At 37.9% G+C, this 7,893-nt stretch overlaps 1 non-coding gene across 1 annotated transcript; it reads left to right on the forward strand.

The window, feature by feature from the left end:
- The first annotated feature begins 3,437 nt into the window (after positions 1 to 3,437).
- On the forward strand, positions 3,438 to 3,509 carry TRNAE-CUC (transfer RNA glutamic acid (anticodon CUC)). The gene has a single exon. It is a non-coding gene; the product is annotated as a tRNA-Glu (tRNA).
- The last annotated feature ends 4,384 nt before the right edge of the window (positions 3,510 to 7,893 follow it).

A 7,893-nucleotide genomic window follows, 5' to 3' on the forward strand; every position in this document is an offset into this window, starting at 1 on the left:
GAAGCTTTCTGCACCATCACTTGCTGGAGAAAAGATATAGTATCTGCTGGATTTCTGCTTGTTTAGTTCTTCATATGCAGATTCTCAATATTGTATGGGGTGTAAGAAATTAGGGATATTATATCTCAACATGCTCAAGGAACTGTCTTTTACAGCATCTAAAGCTGAGACTTGGCCTTGAAAATCCAATCCAGAGCCACCTGTAATCATTTATATTATGTAGTGCTGCTGCTTCTTTTTTTAACCCAATACCCTAATTCACCATTCAGGGTTAGATGAAAAATCATAGTAGCTTCAAGACAGAATATTTATCAGAAACTTTGAGAAATAGAAATAGAATTCTTTATTGGCCAAGTGTGATTGGACACACAAGCAATTTGTCTCCGGTGCATAAGCTTTCAGTGTATATACAAGCAATCAGTGATAAATTATGATTATAGTCACCATAAAAATATATTAATCATAAATCATAAGATACAACACTTAGTGATAGTAATAGGATACTAAATAAGTAGTCAGCATAAATCATACTAGGATACTAGGATAAACAATATAAATCATAAGATTCAAGCAACAAAGTTATAGTCATAAGAAGATAAAGAGATAGGTAAGGAAAGATGAGAAGATGAGATAGGTAATAGGAAAGATGAGAAGAATAATAGAATACAGACTCACTAAATAGTTTGACAGTGTTATGGGAATTAGTTGTTTAGCAGAGTGATGGCATGGGGGAAAAACTGTTCTTGTGTCTAATTGTTCTGGTGTGCAATGCCCTATAGCCATGATGGTGAACCTATGGCACGGGTTAGGGTTGGCACGTGAAGCCATATTGGTGGGCACGTGAGTGTTGCTCTAGCTCAGCTCCGGTGCAAATATGCACACTGGCCAGCTGATTTTGTGGCCTCCAGACCCACTGGAAGTCGGGAAATAGGCTGTTTCCAGCCTCTGGAGGGCCTCTGGAGGGTGGGGAAGGCCGTTTTTGCCCTCCCCAGGCTCCTAGAAAGGCTCTGGAGCCTGGGGAGGGTGAAAAACGGATCTACCGTGCCCACCATGCCATAAGTGGGGGTCGCACGGGGAGGTCATGCGCACATGCATGGTCAGGCAAGGCACATTGAATTATGGGTGTGGGCACATATGCGCGCGACCCCTCTGTGCTCCCCCCACTTTTGGCACGCAACAGCAAAAAGGTTAGCCATCACTGCCTATAGCATCATTTTGAGGGCAGAAGTTGAAACAATTTATGTCCAGGATGTGAGGGATCACTAGATATTTTTACAGCCCTCTTTCTGGCTCATGCTACAGGTCCTCAATGAAAGGCAGGTTGCTAGCAATTTTTTTCTGCAGTTCTAAAGTAGGCCAAGAATGTAGAAAGTCTGCAAAGGTTTTTTTCCCCCATATATCCTTGCTTCATTCCTTTATTGAGCATTGCAACAAGCATTGTTTCTTTACACTGAAAAATAGTTTTAAAATTGGGCCAAGAGGCAGAAACAAGAAAAATTTGCCAAATCTTTAGCACAGAGAATTGAATGAGAAGTATGGCTGGGAAGTACAGCTTAAGTTTGAGAGAGGGAACAAAAACTATGAAAATAAAACTACACTTCAATACATATCCTAGAAATCAAGAAATTCTATATTCCATTGTGCAAATTCAACATTATAAAATTATTTTATCTCCCTATCTTACCATGACTTACGTTGCTAAAATATTTCTTTAAACTAAACTGCAAGTTATTTAAAAGCACAAAACCTTAGCATAACTTGTTAAGCAGGATACAGGTAGTTCTTGATTTAGGACCACAATTGAGCCGAAAATTGATGTTGCTAAATGAGATATTTGTTAGGTGAGTTTTCCCCATTTTATGACCTTTTTTGTCACAGTTGTTAAGTGAATCACTGCAGTTGTTAGGTTAATAGCACAGTTTTTAAATGAAACTGGTTTTCCCATTGACTTTACTTGTCAGACAATTGCAAATAGAGATCACATAATCTTGGGACACTGACACCATCATACATATGTCAATTGCCAAGCATTTTAAATTTGATCATTTGACATGAAAATGCTACAACATTTATAAGTGTGAAAAACAGTCATAAATCACTTTGTTTTAGTACTGTTGCAACTTTGAATGGTCACTAAATGAACTGTTGTGAGTCAAGGACTAACTGTAGTTTCAAGCGTTTGTATTGCCTTTGTGTGTATCTTTTTGGTATATCAACATTAAATAATAATATAGAGCAGGGATGTCAAACTTGCACCATCAGAATGTCATCACGTGACTTATCAGGACTTTTTCCCCCTTTGCTAAACTGGGCAGGGGCAGGGCCAGCACGTGATGCGTCCAGCCCGCACAAGTTTGACACCCCTGATATAGAGCATTCACACCTAATTTTTAAGATAATAGGTTATGGACAGTATAAAAGCTACTGATATTAATTCCTACAGGGTTATGTTATTAGTCAGCATAGCTATTATATATTTAACTACTTCAGAGTAAACCTTGATTGACCTGGGGTAATTTTTTGTTGGAATGTTTTTTTCTCAACCTGTTCCATTTCATGGATACTTTGAAAAAAAATCTGTCTTAGCATTCATTCTTTTGATTTAGATTCCTTTTTTCCATTTGGGAACTCAAAGCATCACCTCCTTCCTTCCATTTATCCAAAATACTTCCATGAAGTAGGTAAAGTTGAGAGAAAATGGCTGGCCCCAATCCACCAGCAGAGCAAAATAAGACTTGAAGCTGAATTTCTCTACTGTACTTCTCGACTTCCACTTTAATTATCATACTCCCACTCTGGTAGTGTATTTTTACACATGTTTGTAATTCCAGAAGAGGAATTTTTTTGAATTTTGAAAGCATATTTTGAGAGTAGGGATTTATCCTTTCATTGATAGATTTTGTGACATGGCTGGTCACAAAATTTTCTTGGTCAGAAAGAAAACTCTCACAGCCTCTAGCAGGTGTCAGATGTGGAAAGTCAGGCTCCGCTCTATTCTCAACCACAGAAACTCAATGCAGTAGGTGACTTTGGTTGGTTCCTCTATCTTCACTCAGCCTAACTCACTGGCACCAAGCGGGCCACCTTGAGTTCCTGAAAAAAACCCAGGATATATATTTAATTAATACATAAGGAAATAGCCTGTATTTTCATACTGACATTTCTGTTGTTATATCTTTGCTCTTTGCATTTATTAGCCAGAGCACATTTATTCCTTTAGAGTTCTATACTATTCTGATTGTTTGTTCAATTTCCCTCCCAACTTTCATTCAAAAGTTCCTGTACATAAAACTTTTCTCTTCAGAATAAATCAATATTGAAAAGTAGTAACAATTGGCTCTATATTAGAACAATTGAAGCTGTATATTCAAATAGAAGTGTAACAACTTTTTTTTTATTCTGTTGATATACAGCAAACATAATTGTCATAGCCACCTTCCCTGGTGGTCTAGTGGTTAGGATTCGGCGCTCTCACCGCCGCGGCCCGGGTTCGATTCCCGGTCAGGGAAAGAAGTTTTTTCCATAGCTATTCACAACTAAATCTGATGACCTTAAAGACGTTCTTCTTGCCTTTTAAAACCAGGAGTAGAAAGCCATCATTTCGCTCTTTCTTGGTGATAAAGGCAAGGTTTGGTTAGACTCGGTTTTGCTTAGTTTTCACTAGGTGAACAATTTCTGTCCTGCAGCGTTATTTCCTAGACTTTCAAGGATAAATTTGTCCTCTTGAGGTTTGGATTTCAAACTTCTAATGGAATACAGTTTTTACAATTTTTAGGGAACTAATTAACATTAGTTAGTTAATTTTAACTAATTAACATTAGACATTTCTCAGACAAGTATATGATTTTAAGCTTTATACAGAGGACTTAAAAAATAGGAAACAATAGCCATCCTAAATTCTTAGTGCAGGATAAATTGTTTTTCCTCTGTTATTTGAAAGCAATGTTTTCTCACCTCGGCAATTTTAAGATGTGCGGACTTCAACTCCCAGAATGCCTTTGGGACTCTGGGAACTCTGGGAATTGAAGTCCACGCATTTTAAGGTCGTTGAAGATGAGAAAGCAATTTTAACAAAGCTTTAAAGCAGGGGTCTTTGCTGGCTGAGGGACTCTGGGAGTTGAAGTCCACAAGTCTTAAAGGGACCAGGTTGGAGACCCCTGCTTTAAAGTATTATCCTCTGCTTGCAGCATAACTAGGGGAAAACAACAACATTAATTAGGCTTAATAACCGAGTTGGTATTTTCAGTGTAAAATGAAAACCCCAAAAAACTTCTCTGGTTGTATAAACTATCCTGTTATAGTTTAGATATTAGAAAACACCAGACTGGGGATTAGAGATAAATCAGCATTTTCATTTGTATTACTCTCCATGGCTCATATAAGGAGGATATAACCATAAATGATATTTTATATTTTGCCTTTTAAAACCAGGTGTAGAAAGTCATCATTTCGCTCTTCCTTGGTGACAAAGGTAAGGTTTGGTTAGACTCGGTTTTGCTTAGTTTTCACTAGGTGAACAATTTCTGTCCTGCAGCGTTATTTCCTAGACTTTCAAGAATAAATTTGTCCTCTTCAGGTTTGGATTTCAAACTTCTAATGGAATACAGTTTTTACAATTTTTCAGGGAACTAATTAACATTAGTTAGTTAATTTTAACTAATTAACATTAGACATTTCTCAGACAAGTATATGATTTTAAGCTTTATACAGAGGACTTAAAAAATAGGAAACAATAGCCATCCTAAATTCTTAGTGCAGGATAAATTGTTTTTCCTCTGTTATTTGAAAGCAATGTTTTCGCACCTCGGCAATTTTAAGATGTGCGGACTTCAACTCCCAGAATGCCTTTGGGAGTCTGGGAACTCTGGGAATTGAAGTCCACGCATTTTAAAGTCGTTGAAGATGAGAAAGCAATTTTAACAAAGCTTTAAAGCAGGGGTCTTTGCTGGCTGAGGGACTCTGGGAGTTGAAGTCCACGCATTTTAAAGTCGTTGAAGATGAGAAAGCAATTTTAACAAAGCTTTAAAGCAGGGGTCTTTGCTGGCTGAGGGACTCTGGGAGTTGAAGTCCACGCATTTTAAAGTCGTTGAAGATGAGAAAGCAATTTTAACAAAGCTTTAAAGCAGGGGTCTTTGCTGGCTGAGGGACTCTGGGAGTTGAAGTCCACGCATTTTAAAGTCGTTGAAGATGAGAAAGCAATTTTAACAAAGCTTTAAAGCAGGGGTCTTTGCTGGCTGAGGGACTCTGGGAGTTGAAGTCCACGCATTTTAAAGTCGTTGAAGATGAGAAAGCAATTTTAAGATGTGCGGACTTCAACTCCCAGAATGCCTTTGGGAGTCTGGGAACTCTGGGAATTGAAGTCCACGCATTTTAAAGTCGTTGAAGATGAGAAAGCAATTTTAACAAAGCTTTAAAGCAGGGGTCTTTGCTGGCTGAGGGACTCTGGGAGTTGAAGTCCACAAGTCTTAAAGGGACCAGGTTGGAGACCCCTGCTTTAAAGTATTATCCTCTGCTTGCAGTATAACTAGGGGAAAACAACAACATTAATTAGGCTTAATAACCGAGTTGGTATTTTCAGTGCAAAATGAAAACCCCAAAAAACTTCTCTGGTTGTATAAACTATCCTGTTATAGTTTAGATATTAGAAAACACCAGACTGGGGATTAGAGATAAATCAGCATTTTCATTTGTATTACTCTCCATGGCTCATATAAGGAGGATATAACCATAAATGATATTTTATATTTTGCCTTTTAAAACCAGGTGTAGAAAGTCATCATTTCGCTCTTCCTTGGTGACAAAGGTAAGGTTTGGTTAGACTCGGTTTTGCTTAGTTTTCACTAGGTGAACAATTTCTGTCCTGCAGCGTTATTTCCTAGACTTTCAAGAATAAATTTGTCCTCTTCAGGTTTGGATTTCAAACTTCTAATGGAATACAGTTTTTACAATTTTTCAGGGAACTAATTAACATTAGACATTTCTCAGACAAGTATATGATTTTAAGCTTTATACAGAGGACTTAAAAATAGGAAACAATAGCCATCCTAAATTCTTAGTGCAGGATAAATTGTTTTCCTCTGTTATTTGAAAGCAATGTTTTCGCACCTCGGCAATTTTAAGATGTGCGGACTTCAACTCCCAGAATGCCTTTGGGAGTCTGGGAACTCTGGGAATTGAAGTCCACGCATTTTAAAGTCGTTGAAGATGAGAAAGCAATTTTAAGATGTGCGGACTTCAACTCCCAGAATGCCTTTGGGAGTCTGGGAACTCTGGGAATTGAAGTCCACGCATTTTAAAGTCGTTGAAGATGAGAAAGCAATTTTAACAAAGCTTTAAAGCAGGGGTCTTTGCTGGCTGAGGGACTCTGGGAGTTGAAGTCCACGCATTTTAAAGTCGTTGAAGATGAGAAAGCAATTTTAACAAAGCTTTAAAGCAGGGGTCTTTGCTGGCTGAGGGACTCTGGGAGTTGAAGTCCACGCATTTTAAAGTCGTTGAAGATGAGAAAGCAATTTTAACAAAGCTTTAAAGCAGGGGTCTTTGCTGGCTGAGGGACTCTGGGAGTTGAAGTCCACGCATTTTAAGGTCGTTGAAGATGAGAAAGCAATTTTAACAAAGCTTTAAAGCAGGGGTCTTTGCTGGCTGAGGGACTCTGGGAGTTGAAGTCCACAAGTCTTAAAGGGACCAGGTTGGAGACCCCTGCTTTAAAGTATTATCCTCTGCTTGCAGTATAACTAGGGGAAAACAACAACATTAATTAGGCTTAATAACCGAGTTGGTATTTTCAGTGCAAAATGAAAACCCCAAAAAACTTCTCTGGTTGTATAAACTATCCTGTTATAGTTTAGATATTAGAAAACACCAGACTGGGGATTAGAGATAAATCAGCATTTTCATTTGTATTACTCTCCATGGCTCATATAAGGAGGATATAACCATAAATGATATTTTATATTTTGCCTTTTAAAACCAGGTGTAGAAAGTCATCATTTCGCTCTTCCTTGGTGACAAAGGTAAGGTTTGGTTAGACTCGGTTTTGCTTAGTTTTCACTAGATGACACAACAGTGATTGGTCTCATTCGAGACAATGACGAATCCAAGACATAGACTAGAGGTCAAACGACTAGCCTTGTGGTGCAACCAAAACAATCTGGAACTGAACACACTCAAAACGTAGAAATGGTGGTAGACTTTAGGAAAACCTTCCATACTTCCACCTCTCACAATACTTGACAACACAGTATCAACAGTAGAAACCTTCAAATTTCTGGGTTCTATCATATCGCAAGATCTCAAATGGACAGCTAACATCAAAAACATCATTAAAAAGGACAACAAAGAATGTTCTTTCTGCCAACTCAGTAAGCTCAAACTGCCCAAGGAGCTGCTGATCCAATTCTACAGAGGAATTATTTGTTTAGCAGAGTGATGGCCTTCGGGAAAAAACTGTTCTTGTGTCTAGTTGTTCTGGTGTGCAGTGCTCTATAGCGTCGTTTTGATGGTAGGAGTTGAAACAGTTTATGTTCAGGATGTGAGGGATCTGCTTGCTTCAAATTAGGTTTGTAAAAGAACTTTTCACTACGACACAAAGTGCCCCACTCTGCACTTCAGGATCCCAAACAGCATTAAAGCAATGTATTTGAGTCCTCTTTGAATAGAATAGAATAGAATAGAATAGAATTTATTCGCCAAGTGTGATTGGACACACAAGGAATTTATTTTGGTGCATATGCTCTCAGTGTACATAAAACTTTTCTCTTCAGAATAAATCAATATTGAAAAGTAGTAACAATTGGCTCTATATTAGAACAATTGAAGCTGTATATTCAAATAGAAGTGTAACAACTTTTTTTTTATTCTGTTGATATACAGCAAACATAATTATCGTAGCCACCT

This window comes from Ahaetulla prasina, chromosome 1 (genome assembly GCF_028640845.1).
Source record: "Ahaetulla prasina isolate Xishuangbanna chromosome 1, ASM2864084v1, whole genome shotgun sequence".
Taxonomy (NCBI): Eukaryota; Metazoa; Chordata; class Lepidosauria; order Squamata; family Colubridae; genus Ahaetulla; species Ahaetulla prasina.